This window comes from Mirounga angustirostris, unplaced genomic scaffold (genome assembly GCF_029215605.1).
Source record: "Mirounga angustirostris isolate CCGP_5_RB_7025 unplaced genomic scaffold, mMirAng1.0.hap1 SCAF_6, whole genome shotgun sequence".
NCBI lineage: Eukaryota > Metazoa > Chordata > Mammalia > Carnivora > Phocidae > Mirounga > Mirounga angustirostris.
Genome location: NW_026991714.1, coordinates 87378488 through 87399161, shown reverse-complemented (window position 1 = coordinate 87399161; position 20674 = coordinate 87378488).

The following is a 20674-nucleotide window of genomic DNA, read 5'->3' as shown; positions in this document are numbered from 1 at the left end:
TTTTGCTTCTCCCTTTGTGTTCTGCCCCAGCCCCTCGTAGCTGAATGATCCAGAGGTAGATACTGCCCAAGTGGGACAGGTCAGACTATCCCGAGAACTTGAAGTTAGCAGTCCAGGAGTCATTAACCCTGGGTTGTTAATGGCACTTTTCTGGACGGACACTCCATGACCCCCACTGTTGACGTCCCCACAGTGGCCCTGAGTTCTCCCCTCCCCAACTTTACCTTTTATTCCTTGAAACTTCCTAATGCATTTCACTTTTTAAGCTGTCCAGGGTTGGTTTCAGATGGTTGCAACCAAGAGAATTTTAACAAATACATTAATAACCTGGGAGGAATGACGACATGCAGTTATATGAAACATGCAGAATACAATCTGTTTCAGTTGGCCTTGGTTGCACAATTAACCACCCCAAAAATTAGTGGTTTAAAACAATTAAGATTTATTATTTCTCATAACTCTGTGGGGTCACCAGGCAGTTCCTCTGCTGGTTTCATATGGCTGGGTTAGACTCACTTATACAGTTGCATTCAGCTGGAGGGAGAGCTATCCTGGAAGGCTCCAGAGGGCCTGGTCATGGACCTGGCTGTGCACTGGCCCTAGTTTGGTCTCCTCACTGTGGCCTCATCCTCTAGGAGGCTAGACTGGCTTTTTCACCTGATCCTCTCTTCTGAGAGGGTAATGACAGAAGCTGGAGGGCCTGGGAAGGTCATAAGCATCTCTTCGGCTGCATACTAAGATTCAAACCACAAGGCCAGCCCAGATTCAGAGAGAGAGAGAAATAAACTCCACCCCTGCACGAGAAAAGCAGCAGCAAACTTACCTGGCAAAGGGGCATGAGTTCTGCACAGAGAAATGTGTGATCATACCTTACAATCACACCTCTACACACAAAGTGTATAAGGTACCATTTTTTGTATAACAAAAGATAGAATTAAGAACAATTTATTTGTTTTACTTTCACCTGTTCTGCACGATTAAGGGTATTACTTTCATTCTAATTTTTTTAAGTTATTATTCATCAGGGCTCACCCGCTTGGAAGTGACAGAAACCAATTCAATCAGCTTAAACAGAAAGGATATTTAGGGGTGCCTGGGTGGCTCAGTAGGTTAACCATCTGCCTTCAGCTCGGGTCATGATCCTTGGGTCCTGGGATCAAGAGCCTTGCATCGCAGGGCTCCCTGAGCTGAGCCTGCTTTTCCCTCTGCCTCTGCCACTCCCCCTGCTTGTGCTCCCTACCCCCACCCATCAAATAAATAAATAAATCTGGAAGGAAGGAAGGAAGGAAGGAAGGAAGGGAGGGAGGGAGGGAGGGAGGGAGGGAGGATATTTAGTGACTCTAGCAGAGCTAAACCCAGGGACCCAGTCAATGTCATTGGGATTCTGTTTCTTTCTGTCTTTGAGCTCTGCTTTCCTCCTGGGGCTGGCTTCTTTGTCTCCCACTTTAAATGGACTTCCTCCACATAGCTGAGGAAATACCCTTGTAGCCCCAAGCTTATGACGTCTTAGCAGAGGACCACCAGCAAGAGAGAACTTCTTGGTATTCCAATTATAGAGAAAGATTCTTTAGTCACATGCTTAGCTGTTGCTAGGTGTAGGAAGGGATATGACTGGCCAAGCCTGGGTTACCATGCCCATCCCTGTAGAAGGCGATAGGGTGGCAGGCTGAGAGTGACAGCCCCAGGAAAAGCACATGGAATAAGGAGGGAGCGACTCCTCAGGAGAAGTAGTAGGCAGACAAAACTGCGTGTGCCCATGTGTATGTTTGTCTTTGTGTCTAAACAGGAGGAGAGCATTCTAATTTCACAGCACTTGTTGGGGGTGGGGGAACTGGGAGGTAGATGATCACAAGTAAGTTACAGCTGTTAAGAAATTGAATACAGGGGGCCTGGGTGGCTCAGTGGGTTGAGTGGCTACCTTCAGCTCAGGTCATGATCCCAGGGTCTGGGGATCGAGTCCCGCATCAGGCTCCCTGCTCAGCCGGGAGCCTGCTTCTCCCTCTCCCTCTGCCCCGCCACCCCCCCCCCCCCCCGGGCTTGTTCTCTCTCTCTCTTTGTCAAATAAATAAATAAAATCTTTTTTTAAAAAAAAAGAAATTGAATGGAATCATAAGCAGTATCTATCAAATTGTATTTCTCTATCAGGGAGGTAAACATTCCCTCTAAAGAACCCTCTGTTCATATAGTACTGAAAGCAGCCAGTGTGGATGAGAGAGCCCCTTTGTTCTGCAGGCAGAATTGGGGCCACTGAGCAGAGATAACAAGCTACAACTGTGGCAAACGTTGTGGACTTGGATCTGGTTTCTTAAGCAAGAGGGAAATTTTAGGGATGGCCTGAGAAGCTCACAGAAGAAATAGGGAGGGTGGAAAATGAGCAGGCATCGAGGAGACCCCCGAGGCCAGGCTGCAGGGTCCTGGACAGACAGGAGAGGGAAGATCTGCCCCCTGAACTTTGGGAGAGGCAGCCCTAGCCCTGGGAGAACCTCTCCCCACACCCCCCACCCCCGGGGGACTGGGGAGCCAATAAAAAGGAATGCTGCACTCCTGAAGATTATAGGAAAATAGTGGGTATGTGCTACATAGGCATAGAGATCCCATCTAAGACCTGCTAGTATAAGTCTGGCCAGCCATGGAACAGCAGCCTCACAAAAGGGGAGCACTGCAAGCTCTTCTCCACCTTTAGTGGCGCACCCCTAATTCTCTGAGCTCCCCACTTCTCAGAGCCCTTCCACCCAAAGCCTCTGGCGCTGTCACCCCCAGGGTGCTACCCCCTCCTGTGTCAATAACCTTGTCCTGAGCCTGGGGAAGCTGTCTTCCAAGGGCTTCCTCCACCTCACTCTTCCTTTCTTCTGAGATGTTCTTTTCATGTCATATGCTTTCCTCTCAGCTCTCCCTCCACTCCGCCCCCTCTCCAAACACACACATACTCAGAAGTCCCCTGTCCACTCTGCCCTCTTTATAACCCCACCTCCCAGTGGAGAAGCTACAAATGCTTGATATTTTCCCTAGTCTCTCTTGTAGCCAGAGTGCTGTTGTGAGGCCCTAAACTCTGATCATCAGATACTGCTGCCCCCGGGCTCGGCATCAGGGTTTACTGTTGCATGGAAGCAAGAACCAGGAGACTCTCTCTGGCTGAAATGCCAAGTTCAAGCCTGAGTTCCTAGAGCAGCGGTGGCCATGGTGCTTAGAGAAATGCTGGCATCCAGAGCTCAAGGGAAGCCAGCCGCATATCTAACACTCCTGGGCAGTGGCGGTCTCCGTTGCTGTTCTTCCTCTCAGAGTGCTAAGCCTGTTTTGTTTTGTTTTGTTTTGTTTTCAGACCTTCCAGATATTTTGGAAGCCACCCAGACAAGTTTTAAATAGGTGTCTTTTCTTCTAAAATTAGCAGAGTTGATTTCTCTGATGAATAATTAAGCACTTTGTTGAATACACTGGAAGGTCCTGAGTCTTCCTCCTCTCTGCAGGGGTCCCCAGTTTCCTTGGCAACTTCCCATTCCTCCTTCTCCTTGTTTAAACTAAGGAGTCCCCATTCTCCCCTCGCCTCTTTCCTCCTGCTGTCTCTGCACAAGGGATCCCATAGCAGTGATGACCTCTCTCATGGCATCAACGCCCCCACGTCCTGCCCCTCTCTGCAGGGCCAGACGACCTTGCAGCTTATTGTCCACTATCTCCTTGTGCATAGCTTGCTAACACTGCGTGCTCCATGTTCAGATCTGCCATCTTGCTCCCCCCACCAAGCCCTTCTCCTGCATTCCCACTTGCTGCTAACAGCATTTCCTTCTCCCACTCGCAGAGCCAACTCGTCAGAGTCATCTTTGTAGCTGGATACTCCACATGCAAACACTTGCTGGTGTGATCCTGTCAATCACACAGTGGCTCGTGTGCCCATCCTCTCACCATCTTATCATCCCAGTTGGGGGCACACTCACAAGCACCAAGCCCTCTTCAGGGCCCTGCAGAGAGCAAGGACCTGAGCAAATAAGGGTCTACACCCAGGGGCAGGCCTAGCTGAGTTACTGTACCCAGAGGGCCTCCCTCAATCCTCAGCTGGAGGGGAAGCCAGGCCTGTGCCCTGGGAAGGAGCTTTCAGGGCTGCAGGCTGATCTAGACTCTAAATAAGAGCACAGAAAAAAATAACATTTAAACATTAAACAAAATCATCAAGTAGAGCTGAGAACTGTTAAATTGCCTTCTTTCCCTCCTTGTCTACAATGAATATAGCCAGGAACGATCATATACAAAATACAGATAGTTCCTTTCATATGAACAAGATCTAGACTAAGCAATTGTTTGACTGGCTTACTCCTGGTAGTCATAACCTTATTTCTCAAGGCCATACCAGCCACAGGAAAAATGAAAATATGCAAAATATTTAGCTTGAATATTTACAAGCTAAAATGAATATATGCAAAAAAAATATTTAGCTTGAATTCCTTCCTACCAAGAAGCATGGGGAAATCCCCCCAACTAGGTCTCCTGGAGCCCTGTTCACAGGGCTGCACAGAGAACACCAGCCATATATACTCTCTCTGGGTGGAAGTCAGGTTACTCAGACTCCTCCCTATCAGGGGCTTCGGCAGTCTCACAAGGAAAACCACCCTAAGTCCTTCACTTACTGAGAATAGGCAAAGAGAGTTTCTGTGCCAGGATCCACTGACCCCGGACCCTGAGCTTGACCACTAATTTGAGCTCCTCTGAGAGGCTACTCAGCCCTGGGGCTGGCTCTCAGATGGGGACCTCTGTCTTAGTCCATTTAAACTGCTGTAATGAAGTCCCACAGGCTTTGTAGCTTATGAACAACAGAAATGCATTTCTCAGGGTTCTGGAGGCTGGATGTCTGAGATCAAGGTGACAGCACGGTTGGGTTCTGGTGAGAGTCCTCTTCCTCGTTCATGGATGGTGTCTTCTGGGTCTTCCCATGGCAGGAAAGGGGGCAAGGGAGTCCTCTGGGGCCTCTTTTATGAGGGCACTAGCCCCATTCAGGAGGGCTCTACCCTCATGACGGAATCACCTCCCAGAGGCCCCATCTCCTAACACCAACTGACGGGGTGTGGGAGGGGTTGGATTCAACATATAAATTGGGGCGGGGGGGACACAAACATTCAGACTGTAAAATCCCTGTGTCCTCCTCACTTTCTCCACCACTGCTACCTTCTACCTCCTGTTCTCCTTCATTCCCTGAATAGTCATACAAGCTCTTCCTCCTTCTCCTTCTCCCTCCCTCTCCACACCCGCTTCTCTCTCTTCCCTTGACTTCTAGCACAGTGCCTCTGACTCCCTCCAGAACAATCCCCTTTCCCTGATCTTCCTACTCTTGGTCTTATCTAACAGAGAAACAAAAATATCTCCAATTACCTTGACTACTAGATAATAAGCTGTCACATCCAGAAACACAGTGTGATTACCATGGCAATTTGTCAGACCTTGCAATTCTGTGTGCAGTCTCATCCAGCTGCATTGGTAACGCCTGCTTTGAAAGAACGCCCAGCCTGCAATTCTTGCTGTCTCGCTCCATGGTGTTGCGGGCTAAACCCCAGGTTGCCTATTTGTGTGTGTTTCTGAAGAAATTCTTGGCCCCATCTGCATACATTCTGTCAGCCCACCCCCATGCAGATCAGGATACGCACGTTTTTTCTGAGGCTTCGTAATTTTCATGAAAGGATGGACATTCTACTAGACACTTAGTAAAAAGCATGGAACATCTATACTCCAGGTCTGTCTCCCAGAGAATAGAGCCCCCAACTCTATTGGGCTTGGGAACTAGAACATATTTTTCATGGTGGATTGCCTAATGGATATGCACTCACTCCGTTGCTCTAAGTGATTCTTTTTTTTCCCCCACCTAAATCTTTTCCTTGCGTTCTAGCCAACCCATTACAAAAGTGTTCTTCAAGAGCATTGCTGGTGCCTCACAGAATTGTTTTTTCTGAATTGCATTTGGTGTTAGAGTATTGGCTTCACTGGGGGACTCTACAAGAAACGGCTGGATACTCTCTATTAAATCCAATCCAGGTAGTTGCAGTGATCGGCCCGCCCCTTCACCCATTAGCCCTTTGTGAAATCCCATAGGAGAAATTTGTCTTAGTCCTCGATTGACAAATTGACTTATTTTTTTACCTTTTGGACACTGAAAATTCTGTGGTTTTTCTTTCCTTCGACTGCTGTATAGAGCCAAATCTGTGGGCCACTCTTGTGCACCCACTTACCACAGCTTTGTTCTTCTTCTTGCTCTGATTGCCTCTCTTACTGATCTTATTCTATTGTATGATGTGTATTTTGGATGCTTACTAAAATCCTTCCTTAATCTATTAATTCTTTATTGTTTGAAAATTATTACTCATCCTTCAGAATTGATGTAAAATGTAAACTTCTTTAATTCAATGAGATTTACAGGAGTATGTAATATAAACTACCAGATCTCACATAGGAAGGCTGGATATTATTAAAAACCTTAATTGGAAATCAATATCTAAACGTACTTAAGTCCTTTTTAAATTGAGGATGGCTATAACAACCCACAAGTAGATGGATAAAAATAAAAACGAATGACTTGTGTTTCCGTTCTTTGCATGGTAGTCGCTATTGTTTCAAGGTGTTTGCGTGAGGGAAGAGCAATGGGAGCTAATACAGACATACAGACCCATCCCTGCCACCCACCTCCCAGTCCTCCAGCAGGAGACGTCATCATGCTCTTTGACTGGTGTAATCAGCATCCTTTTCCAGTGCAACATTTGGAATACTCAGCTTTGGATAATTGTTGTCAGACAAAAGAAGTGATTTTGGAAATATTTTCACAGCGGACATCTTTGTATGGAAGGAAGACAGGCTGGCAACATCAGGGACCCCACCATCCTAGGGCTTGACATCCACCACTGAATTCCAGTGAAATTCAGTTTCGTACAGTCACATAGAGCTTGCTGCGTGTCCAACACTGTGCTCAGGGGAGGAAAGCTAAAAGACCCAGGTCCAGCTATGTGCCCAGCTGTGCTGAGGGCAAGAAATGTGAAGGATTCAATTCGATTCTGAATTCTGAAGGACTCGGGTCTTAACCTCCAGGCTCACTAACATTCACTGGTTCCCAATTGGCAGTGGGGGGCTGAAGGGGGGGTCACCTACTCTTCTGGGAATATGACAAAAGCTATAGACTCTTTCACCAGAAAGAAACAGATGTACACACAAGACATTTGCCTGCCTGTCATCCTCTCCCCATGCTGGTTTATGGATCTCAGGAAAAGAACCCCTATCTCTTATTCATGAGACAAATTATATGATTAGATGTCTAACAGAGCTATAGCATCAAATGCCCACTAATATCAGGCACTTTACTCACATTATCTCAGTTAATTCTCAAAACAACTCTGTGAAATAGACTTTTTTTTATAAATGATGAAACTAAAGACTAGCCCTAATAAGTACCCGGACCAAGATTACACAGCTAATAAGTAGCAGAGATAGAACAGGAACCCAAGTATGGCTGACTCCAGAGTTATCATTCATGTTGCTAGAAGGGAGGATTAGGACAAAAGGAATTTGTGGGATGCCTGGGTGACTCAGTTGGTTAAGCATCTGCCTTCAGCTCAGGTCATGATTCCAGGACTGGGATCGAGACCTGTGTCGGGCTTCCTGCTCAGCGGGGAACCTGCTTCTCCCTCTCCCTGCTGCTCAAGCTCTCTCGCTTGCTCTTTCACAAATAAATAAATAAAATCTTAAAAAAATAAAAGACAAAAGGAATTTGGCCGAAGAGTATTTGGCCAGATACCCTGAGGCAGAGAAGAAAGACGGTGGAGACAATGTGGTATGGGGGGTAAATAGAGCAAGTACTAGGGCTAGGTTGCCTGAGTTTGAATCTTGGCTTTGCCACTATGTGACCTTAGTCAAGTAACTTAACTTCTTTGTGCTTCAGGTATAAAATAGACATAATGGCAGTTCTTGCAAGGATTGGATAAAATTACAGTTTATGAAGTAATAGAACTGCATATTCATTTAATAAGCAATCAGTAGATGGTAGCTCTTTTTATTAGAAAGTGGCAGCACAGGATGACCCTGAGCCTTTGAAGAGTTCAGGTCAGAGGAAGGTGCTCATTTTAGAAGTCTAACCAAGGGGCACCTGGGTGGCGCAGTTGGTTAAGCATCCAACTCTTGGTTTCAGCTCAGGTGGTGATCTCAGGGTGGTGAGATTGAGCCCAGCATTGGGCTCCCCACTCGGCTCCAAGTCTGCTTGAGTTTCTCTCTCCCTCTCCCTCTGTCCCTCCTGCTCATGCTCTCTCTCTCAAATAAATAATTAAATCTTAAAATAAAATAAAAGTCTAACTGAGAACCAGCTTCACCATCGTGCAGGTCCCTTCACTGAGAGCTTAAATCAATCTTTGACACATGTTCTTTCTGCATTTGTAAGAGAGCCGTGTTGACCACTTTGGGAGGATTATACTGTGTTGGTCAGCTCAGGCTACCGTAACAAAATACCACAGACAAGGGGCTTACATAACAGAAACTTATTTCTCACAGTTCTGGAGGCTGTAAGTCCAGCATGATCATTTGCTGGTGGGAGCCCTGGCTTGGAGGTGTCTGCCTTCTCACTGCGTCCTCACATGGTGGAGAGAGTTCTGCAGCTTCTTATAAGGGCATCTGTCCTATCATATCAGGGCCTCACCCTTAGGACCTTGTTTAACCTTTATCACCTCCTCAGAGGCCCTATCTCTAAATACAATCATATTGGGGATTAGGGCTTCAACATATGAATTTGGAGGGAACACAGTTCAGTTCATAGCATATACTCTGATGGTTCTGGAGGCCCATTGTGATGTCAAAGTGCACTCAACTTTCAGAGCCAATTAAACTTTATTGCCCAAAAAAGTGACTCAGGAGTGTCAGAGAGTTGCTCATCTTCTGAGCCCGGAGAGGGGAAAGTGGGTACGTGACAGGGAATTGAGTGACAGTGACAAAATAACTACAGGTTCAGAGGATGCTGACATTGCCCCACTTCCCATTATGCCTTCTTTTCAGAACCCTGGGAATTGGCAACCATGACAAAAATGGCTGGTTAGAAGCTGGGTTGAACCTTTGGCACTGTGGGGTCAAGGGCAATAAGACCTCCCTAACTTCAGCCAGCCTGCGCTGCTGGTGCATGTAAGCATGTCTGCCAATAGATAAGGCAGCGCTCAGACATTGTAGGGTCAAATCTGCCAACAATTAATTAACAATTAACAATCCAAACACCATAGTAGATATTCAAAATGCAATTGCCTTTGATGATGCAGTTGACTCTGTTTTGTCTCAAATAGAAAACAAGATTTAAAAAAGAAATTGGTTTTCACAAACTTATCTAAAAGAAAACTTTTCTACATGCATAATAAAGGTTTTAACCTTGCCCAAAAGGAGGTCTGGCCTTTGTCCTCAGCTCCTGGTAGGTAATCTCCAAGCTCTTGGAATGTCTTCACTGATGAGTGTCTTTGTTTACTTGGGGTTTTGGACAATACCAGAATGTCTAACAATGTGATTTACGGTGGGGGCTTTTAGTCATGCAGTATCAGCTCAACCTCCAAAAGATCTGGAGACTGAGGCCAGTTACATAGGCAGTTGACTATGGAGCCTCCATATAGACTCTAGACACTGAAGTGTGGATGAACTTTCTTGGTTGGCAATATTCCACAAATAATGTCAACATCATTTTGGGAGGAGTTAACACTGCCCATGACTCCATGGGGAGGGGACAATCAGAAGCTCTGTGTTTGGACTCCTCCTGGACTACCCCATGCACCTCTTCACTAGGCTGATTTTAATCTCTATCCTTTTGCTCTTCTAAATTGTAACCATCAGCTTTCAGTGAGTTCTGTGAGTGCTTGTAAAGAATGATCAAACCTAAGGGTGGACCTGGGGAGTCCCAAACTTGCAGTTGGTATCCAAAGCAAGGGTCTTGTGAACTGTGCACCCTAACTTCTCAATACTAGAGATTAAACACAAGTACACAGTGTATCAAAGAAATCTTGATTTGAAAGTAGAGAAGAAAGTGTTTGAACCTTCTGATCGTTGCTACAAAGTTAAATTAGAATCTTTGATGGCAACTGCTTTCATGGATCTCCTGAAATTCAGACGCTGCTTACATATTGGTTACTCCACAGTTCTCTGGTCTTGAAAACATGTTTATAAGGTCATTTAGTGAAGGTAAGTAAGTTTCTCAAGATCATACACTTATTGTCAGAACTGGGACCAGAATTTACTCTTTCATTTTACCCATTCACATGGAAATACATATATATCTTTGGGGTTTATGTCAGATGTCCTCTCCCAGGTGGGCTCTCCCAGAATATTATTGCTCATGATTCACAATAAAGATGATTCAAACATATAATTTAGATATACAGGGTGTTAAAATAGCAACAGAAGTACATCCCAAGGGGACTGCAGATCCTGAAATCAGTACTTCATTCCTTGCCATGATGTTGAAATACACTATTTTATAATAATACCTCTCTCTGCAATGGAAGGCTGGTTGGAAACTCTCCTTTAGCTCTTTCCTTTTCCTGTACAGATCCTTTGTCTTAAAATGGAAAGATGCATACATAATATAGTGGTTCTAGTGTAGGACTCGATTCATTAAGCATTTATCAGAGGGCTGGGAGGCAGATTTCACCTCAGGATAAAGAAGAACTTTCTTACAAATGAAAATGGGCCAGCAATGTGATTAGCCCCTACTAGGTAGACCGCGGAAGACCCTTGTTGGGGACTCAGGGGTTCAGTGGAGTCACTTACCAGTTAGGAGCCAGGGCTCTGTGGTTGGACAGAGCTGGGCTGAACACCCAGCTTCCCCACCTACTCCTGGCGTGCCCCAAGGTTAGCCATCTGCCTCTGTGAGCCTCAGCTTCCAAAACCTGAAAGATGGGAAGAGTGACAACGCCTCTGCCATAGAGTCATCATGAGGAGTAGGTAAGATGCACACTGAGGGCTTCACAAGGACTCCAGAAATGCTAGAAACTTTTTGAAATTTTATGCCTTAAAAAAAAAAACGGAAGTCGGGGCGCCTGGGTGGCTCAGTCGGTTAAGCGTCTGCCTTCGGCTCAGGTCATGATCCCAGGGTCCTGGGATCGAGCCCCGTGTTGGGCTCCCTGGTCAGTGAGGAGCCTGCTTCTCCCTCTCCCTGCCTGCCGCTCCCCCTGCTTGTGCTCTCTCTGTCAAATAAATAAATAAAATCTTTTAAAAAAAAATGGAAATCTTTTATTAAAGAAAGTCTGACCAAGGAAGCTTAAATAAGTGACACAGAGAGAAATAGAGTTCCTTTGTCTTTTAAAAAAGATTTTTAGGGTGCCTGAGTGGCTCAGTTGGTTAAGTGTCTGCCTTCTGCTCAGGTTATCTCAGGGTCCTGGGGTCAAGTCCTGAATCTGGTTTCCTGCTCAGCAGGAAGCCTGCTTCTCCCTCCGCCCCTCCCCCTGCTCGTGATTTCGCTCTCTCTGAAATAAATAAATAAAATCTTTTTAAAAAAATTTTTAAAAATTAAAAGATTTTTATTTATTCATTAGAGAGAGAGAGAGCGAGCACAAGTAGGGGGGCGGTAGAGGGGCTGAGGGAGAAGCAGGCTCCCTGCCGAGCAGGGAGCCCAAGGACAAGAGCAGGGAACCCCATGTGCGACTCAATCCCAGGACCCTGGGACCATGACCTGAGTTGAAGGCAGACGCTTCACCGACTGAGCCACCCAGGTGCCCCGGAACAGAGTTCTTTTAGATGAAGCTAAGGTAACAATCCTCACCCTCTAGAAAAATAGGAATATCTGATAAGGTTTTTACTTCCTGTTCATTTCATCTGGATAAGGGTAGTAGTCTCTGAGAACATTTCCTACCTGGTCAGACCAGCTTCTACAGTAGACTGATTCCGAAATCTCAGTCTCAGAAAACAATAGAAGTCTATTTCTCACCCACACAAAGAGGGGGCGGTCCTCCCAGCAGTGAGTCAAAAATCCTCCATCTGTCCGTCTTGTGACACAGCCATCCCAACACAGAGCTTCCAGGTCACAAGGAGAAAGGGAGGGGGGCAAAGTTGGAAAAAAACACTCTCTGTGTGTTTCCCTTGTGCTCTCCCACGACCTCCACGGCCGCAACTCTTCTGACACCGCATACATAGGGTTTTCCACATCAAGAAATTCTGCAACACCAGCCAGGGGTCCTACCATCGGCACTATCTACCTGGTGTTAGCATCAGATCCCACGGGTTAAGGGCTCCGTCCCACAAGACTGCCCCCACTGCAGAGGCCAATCACAGGTCATCACCTGTCCTTCGGTACCCACCTGGCTGCAAATCAGAGGTTCCCGTGACCCCTCTGCTCCTGTTGTCCCTTAGGAAGCCCCGACTCGTCGTCAGGCTCCGCTCAAGCCTTCCATCATCCAGCCCCCTGCAATGCCTCTCTCATAGGAAACCCTGAGCACTCCTCGTCCTGGACGCACTGGCATGCATCTGCAGTCAGGTGTTACCCGTGGGGTCAGGGCTGTGTCCTCCCCCTGCCGGACCAGGAGGTCTCTGAGGCAGGAACCAGACACATTCACTCAGCTATGGCCTGAGCCTCTGATGTATGCTATGCCAGCAGTTTCAGTGAAAATCGCTCGCTTAAATCATACTGGATTTCAAAATACAGTAGACCCTTGACCCCCACACAGTTGAAGCATTAAGCATAACTTCTGACTACCCCAAACTTCCCTACTGACAGCCTCTGTTGGCCTGAAGCCTTACCAATAACATAAACAATCGATTAACACATATTTCGTATGCTACATGTACTCCACACTGTATTCTGACAATAGAGTAAGCTGGAGAAAAGAAAATGTTATTAAGAAAATCACAAGGAGGGCTCCTGGGTGGCCCAGTTGGTTGAGCGACTGTCTTCGGCTCAGGTCATGATCCTGGAGTCCCCGGATCGAGTCCCGCATCGGGCTCCCTGCTCGGCGGGGGGCCTGCTTCTCCCTCTGACCCTCCTCCCTCTTTTGCTGTCTCTCATTCTCTCTCTCAAATAAATAAATAAAATCTTTAAAAAAAAAAAAGAAAGAAAATCACAAGGAAAATACATTCACAGTAGTGCACTGTACTCACTGAAAAAAATCCCCATGTAAGTGGCCCCATGCAGTTCAAATCCATGTTCAAGGGTCAGCTCTATACCAAATCCCTTTTCACTAGAAAGTAAAAGCAGAAAGGAAAGAGCAGGAAGGAGGGGCAGTAAGAGGGGGAAATTTCTGTGAAAAATTTTGAACTATAAAGGGTTGGGTTTTTTTTTTTTTTTTAGTTTATTTATTTTTTCTAGTAATCTCTGCACCCAACGTGAGGCTTGAACTCATAACCCCAAGATCAAGAGTCACATGTTCTTCTGACTGAGCCGGCCAGGTGCCCCTGAATTATAGAGTTTTTTAAAAAGCTCTATTTTCTGGGTGTTAGTGCAACATATAAGGCAAATTAATATGCATGTGTCGCAGCTAAGCATGTGATTAGTTAGTGAGCACAACCAGACTTTCAGACGCCAGCTGCTTTACACACAGCCATGCTACGAGACCAGAAAGCCTTCCACAGGTATCATCTCAGCTTGACTGGGGCCTCAAATGTGTGGCGGAGATCTGTGATTCTCTGCGATCTCCCTTTGAAAAGGTCTTGGACTTCGACAACTTTTTCGTTTTGTGTTTAAGGTTCTGAGAATGTGGAGGGAGACATTATTTCAACACTTGTAGCCTATAAGAATCTCCTTTCTCAGTACATGTAGTTTCTCACTAAATGGGGATCTGGGTCGATGAAGCTTTTGTAGGAGCTGGGCTCATGGAACTTCAACGCAACTTTAAAAATCCTCTCTGGGCCAAACTGAAAGTGACAAGCATGGGTAACCCATGGGCAGGTACTCAGTGCTTGACAAGCAGTCCTCCCTATTTTGGGGATAGTTCTAATTATTAATAAGCTAATAAACTGTATTTATTATTTTAACTATAATAAATATGTATGTAATTACATAAATAAAATTTACATAAATATAATAATTATAATATATTTATATTATACATTCTATAATAATTATAACATATAATATAGAAATGTATAATATATAATAAATATATAATTATATATAAATTTATATATAATTTTATATATTTATATAAATAGTAATGCATTTTAATTAGTGATAAACTATATTAAGCTTTCCTAGTTTACTTGTCTTTCTGATTCTAGTTTTATCTCCCGGAATCTGGAATAGCGTTGATCAGTCTACTCCTTTGATTACCTGACAGCCCTTCAGCCTAGGAGACAGTCTTGCCCTATCAGTAAAGCCACTCAGAATTGGCCTGAGGGTCCCCTAATCAAGCCCTTCGTCTTGGTGAAGAGGAAACTGAACCTCAGAGGCCAAGTCAATACTCCTGCGCCCTAACCAACCTCCCCTCCCAACCACAACCACCTCCCCACCCCGGGGCCCCTCACCTTCTCCTGTCTAAAAACAACTCCTCCTTGGGGAGAATGAATTTCTTTTCTCCACTGCTCCTTAGTATTCCCAATTTTTATAATGTGTTTGTTTTTCTACAGTAAAAAACTAAAACACATGTTTTAAACATTCAAAAGTTTCCTTCACTCTCCGTTGTATAACATTCCAGATGCCTCCTTATTCTGATCATCCCGCTCAATGTTCTCTGGTTTGTCACTGTTCCTGGATCTTAAAATGCAGATCCCAGGATTGAACTGAGATGTGGCCTAACGGGAACTAGGTGCGGACTACTTTTCATGTATAATGGCCTGGACATGATCTCGGCATGGATGCTCCAGGAAGGCCGTGCAGGTTTGTGTCTATCTTTTAATCACAGCACACTGTGGTCAGTCTCTTTAACCCCTTGGTGACTTTTCACGTGAATTGCCAAAATGTTTCTCCCATATTTAAAAATCTAAATCCAGTGGTGCCTGGTGGCTTAGTCGGTCAAGCGTCTGCCTTTGGCTCAGGTCATGATCCCAGGGTCTTGGGATTGAGCCCCTGCTCGGTGGGGAGTCTGCTTCTTCCTCTCCCCCTGCCACTCCCACTGTCTGTGCTCTCTCTCTCTCAAATAAATAAATAAAATCTTTTCTAAAAATTAAAAGAAAATAAAAATCTAAACCTAAACTTGGCATTTGTCCTGGTTGTCATTTTACCCATTGATCTGAGTCCACCATTTCAGGCTGTCAAGCTTGGATGTCAAGTCTATTTATCTACAGACTAGCATTCCCTGTCACTTCTATCATGTCTACAAGGTAATCAAGCAAGTTTTCCATTTCCAAACACTGAGAAGCTAGAACAGAATACTCCGTGCTCCACTATGATCTCAATCCAGTTTTTAAACATAATTGTCCAACCCACTCATCTCTCACCTGTCCAGGTGTGCTACTATCAAGCCAACTTTCTCCATTTCATGCATAGGATTTTATGTCAGATGCCACATGAAACAGACAAAATGCTCTCTGCGGGATTCCTTGGTGATATTAAGTGAGCACCACGATCTGAACAGAGTGGCACGAGTTTGGCACAACCCACGTGCTCTTTCTGAATTAGTGCAGACTCCCAGAAATCTCCTAATCCCTTCCCTCATAGTCAAAATCATACATTCAACAGTCAATCCCAGGAGTTTTCTGGAAAGCAATGTCAAGCAGACCTACAGTTTCTCACAATCTACTACATTTTCCTTTAAAAAGCAAAAAGAAAGAAAGAAATGCTGGTCTGATTCTAATCTTTTTTAATATTCCTATCATCTGTGATTCCTTTAAAATCACCAGAAAGGGTTCCAAATTGTATCCAGGAGCATCTTCAGAGTGCCCAGTTATAGATTATCTGGGTCTGAAGTCTGAAACTCATAAAGCATCTCACTCTGCCCTGGATTATGTTTTTGCCTAAAAGGACAATGCAGAAGATGGTGAGGCAAAGGGAAACTCTGGTTTTCATTATAACACATGAGAACTTCTCTGGGGTCATCACTTGACAAAGAATAGCAAGTGCCCGAGTCTTCTCCAACCCTAGTGCATGTTATACGTTCAGACATTTCCAAACCTACCAGCTGGGGTCCTCAGGGACTGAACTTTCTCATGGAGCCCTGGATCTCTCCAGGGCTCAGATGGCGTTTCCCGGGCAGCGGGCCACCACGACTTAGAAGGTAAATGATATCATGGCCAGATTCAGACTAGGGTATCTGTTTCCTCCTCCCAAAACTTCAAGTTCTGTGTGATCCACTTGCCAAGGCAGACATCATCATGTGTCACATTTATAAATAGCTCCAAACATCTCTGCAAGGGCTCAGGGAGCCCCTGGACATAAAGGGTTCAGCTGAGATGAGAAAAAGGAGAATTTTTTAAGTTCTTCAGCAGTTGCTTTGCATGAAGTGAAAGCATTGAACCAAGCCCATTACAGAAGCAAGGATTTTTAGATGAACTCCCTTCTGGAATTAGGTTTGGGCTTTTAGAACAGCAATGATCAGCACTTAACTAGAAAATTTCTGGGAATTGAGGGGACTAATTTTGGGAAGATCTGTAAAGGACTGAGGTACCAAAAAGAATATAGGACTTAGTTCCTAAAGAAGCTGATGGCCCAATTTATTTAAGAAGCTAGAACCCCTTTTTGTGGCTTTCTGACTTGATATTCTGTTCAGCCCGATCCTCTCCAGGAGCCTCGGCTGGGAGGTCAGGCTCTCACCTTCTCACGGATGGGGCTGAAGGTCCAGCTTTGTCTTCTCCAGAGAAACAGAAGTGGACTTGGTTGGGGAATTATTTGAAGAGTGGCCAGCAGAATTGATTCTAACTACAAAAGTCCTTACCCGATGGTATTCTGTTGAAACCCAGGTAGCGGGTAAAGCACGCTGTGTTCTGAAACAGACACATCATGTCCTCAGAGATCTAAGGTTTCAAAGATGGAGACTGACCAACCCTCCACTGAGGGCTCTGCATGCCTGGGCTGGTGCGCTAAGCAGGAGGCTGCTCTAAGTATTGATTTAACCCACATAACACCACTACACTAGTGGCCTTATGACTTTTTGTCACTGACTACATCCCCAGAGGTGGGGGGTTGGGGGGCAAGGCCCAACTGCAATGGACAGCGGAGTCAGGTTCCAGCCCCATCCCTCAGTCCTGCAAGAAGTGAGGGCAAGAGCAACATGGGGGGAGGGAGCAGACCTCCACTGTCTACAAGGCCACTTATGTTCTGAAACCCGTGCCCTGTCCCTCTCCCTGCCTGAGGGATGTGGGAGCCATGCTGGGTGAGCACGAGGCTGGGGGAAGGTTTTTGGTCCCCAGAGAACTATGCTGAACCAGATCCCTCTTGGGGGCAAGTATGCGCTTGCTGGAGGAAGGGTGTTGATTTCTAACTGAGTGCCTGGAATTGCTTTCCGTTGGCAGAGCACACAGAGCCCCCTGCTCAAGAGGCGGCAGGCTGTTAAGAAGCAAATTGCGTGGCTTTTGTCTCTTAGGTGACCCCAGCTTCCCCCCGTCTGACCTGCCCCTCTGCCCCAACTACAATTTTCATTATGATGGCCATCCACTTAACGACCTTGGTTTCTACACCCACCCCAGGAGTCCATGAAAATACGTTCCCTGTGTCTGTCCTTCCTTACCAAGCGCTCAACAGCACTCTGGTTTCCATTCAGAGCTCAGGAATCTGAGCCTTCGGACTTCAGCAGGTCCTTTGGACAAACGTGCCACGTCCCCCATTTCCCCTTCTAACTGCCACACTGGTTGGGAAAGTAGGAACTAAGGTCCTGTTCTCAACTGCAGCCCCCAGTTTCAAGTTTTCAGATATAAGTGTGAGGATTGTCCCTGGAGAAAGATTCAGAACAGTGACTCGAGGGACTGCTTGTGGATAGTGTTCAACTTTCTAAGTGACCCAGAATTTTTTCTGACTCTGAGGTCAGCTCCAGGACTCCTGATGCTCATTTGATGCCCTAAAAGACCAGGAATCTAGCTTGGAACAAGATGCCCTCCTGGATCCCGCAGGTTGGGGCTCTGAACTAGAACCTGAGCTCCTCAGGGCTGGGTTCATGTCTGATGATTTTAATACCACTTCCAATCTGTGTGTCGTTTTCCCTCACACCACCAATAAGAAATTCTCAGACACCAGCTGGGTGTCCTACAATTTAACTCAATTCTAAATCAATCTTCCTGGACATGGTGTTAGATCCCACAGGGTAAGGGCTCAGTCCCCATTTCAGATGCCAGGCACAAGCCCAGGTGGTTCCCTGTGCTTCTGACCAACTAGCTATGGATCAGAGGTTCCAACGACCCCCTCCTTGGGTTTGATTAATTTGCTAGAGCAGTCCACAGAACTCAGAGAAACATCTTACTTACCAGCTCACCAATTTATTATAAAAGGATATAACTCAGGAACAGCCAGCGGGAAGAAATGTATAGGGTGAGGTATGGGGCAGCAAGGGTGAGATGGTCCCATGCCCTCTCTGAGCTGGCCACTCTCCCCGAATCTCCACGTGTTCACCAACCAGGAAGCTCTCCAAAACTCTGTCCTTTTGGGTTTTTATAGAGGCTTCATTACATGGGCACGCTTGATTAAATCATTGGCCACTGGTGATTGAACTCTATCTCCAGCCCCACTCCCTTTCCCAGAAGTCAAGGTGTGGGACTGAAAGTTTCCAACCCTGTAGTCACAGAGCGGTTCCCCTGGCAACCAGCCTCCATCCTTAGGTGCATTTCAAAAGCCATCTCATTACCATAAACCTAGCTGTCTATGAATAACAAGATACCCACCTCACCTGCATGGATCTGAATTTCAGGAACTGAGGACAAGAGACCAAGGATTATAACAAAAGCTCCTTTTTCTCTTATTGCTCGGGAAATTCCAAGGGTTTTTGGAGTTCTGTGCCAGAAATGGGACAAAGACCACCTATATATTTCTTATTATAAATCAGAATATCACAGCGCCCTTTACTCAATTCAATAAATGCTAACCACTAAGAAGATGGATTCACAGTAAACCTAATTAAGCTCAAGTGTCAGGGACACTCACTTGCCTTGGTCCCTATCAAGACTCTGAGAGAGACTCTAACAATGCTTTTAGGAAGTAGTTGGTTTGGGTACAATTTACAAAAGTAAGTAATTTAATTGCAACTTTCCCTCCAGTGTGCTTCCCTTCACATGGAATAGGGGTAGCTACAGGTAATTTGGGATCTGGCTGGTTGGATGTTGAGATGGGGAGGCGTAAGTTTGGGTTTGGTGAGGTTTATTTATGTGGTCACGGGCACTTCCACACATAGGCCCTCCACAGGGACCGATGACACAGTGACACCGAGCCCTCCGAGCACCTGGCCAACAAAGGGCCACCTGCCACTCCATCTGCCCCAACCACAGCTGATGCCAGTACCAACCTGCTGTACCTCTAGGGACCACGTCACTTGCGGGGGCAAGTAGGCTTTGTAGGCTAACTTCAAAAAACTAGTCAAAAAGTAATATTTGTCATAGAAAACTGTAAAATACAGGGAAATGGAGAAATTACATTATAAGAAACGCTCATAACCTCCTCACTTGGATGCATGTCCTTCTGATATTTAAGTGAATACTCATTTTATTTTATTTTTTTAAGTTCAATTTAGTTAACATATAGTGTGTTATTAGTTTCAGGGGTAGAATTTTGTGATTCCTCAGTTGCATACAATACCCAGTGCTCGTTACATCAAGTGCCCTCCTTAATGCCCATCACCCAGTTACCCCATCCCCCACCCACCTCCCCTCCAGCAACCCTCAGTTTGTTTCCTAGAGTTAAGAGCCTTTCATGTGTTGCCTCTCTCTCTGTTTTTATCTTTTTATTTTTCCTTCCTTTCTCTTATGTTCATCTGTTTCTTAAATTCCACATATGAGGGGTGCCTGGGTGGCTCAGTCGTTAAGCATCTGCCTTCGGCTCAGGTCATGATCCCAGGGTCCTGGGATCAGGTTCCCTGCTCAGTGGGGAGCCTGCTTCTCCCTCTGCTTGCTGCTCCTCCTGCTTGTGTTCTCTCTCACATGCTTGTGCTCTCTCTCTCTCTCAAATAAATAAATAAATAAAATCTTAAAAAGAAAGTTCCACATATGAGTGAAATCATATGGTATTTGTCTTTCTCTGACTGACCTATTTCACTTAGCAGAATACCCTCTAGTTCCATCCACTTCGTGGCAAATACAAGATTTCATTATTGTTGATGACTGCATAATATCTCATTATATATATATAGATAGATAGATAGATAGATAGATAGATAGATAGATAGATATAGATATAGATATATAGATATAGATAGATAGATAGATAGATAGATAGATAGATAGATAGATAGATGATAGATAGATAGATGATAGATGATACACACATACACATCTTCTTTATCCATTCATCTGTCCATGGACATCTGGGCTCTTTCCATATTTTGGCTATTGTGGACATTAAGATTGGGGTGCATGTGCCCCTTCAAATCACTATGTTTGTATCCTTTGGATAAATACCTAGTAGTGCAATTGCTGGGTCATAGGGTAGTTCTATTTTTAACTTTCTGAGGAACTTCCATACTGTTTTCCAGGGTGGCTGCACCAGCTTGCATTCCCACCAACAGTGTAGGAGGGTTCCCCTTTCTCCGCATCCTCACCAATATCTGTCGTTTCCTGGCTTGTTAATTTTAGCCATTCTGACTGGTGTGAGGTGGTATCTCATTGTGGTTTTGATTTGTATTTCCCTGGTGCC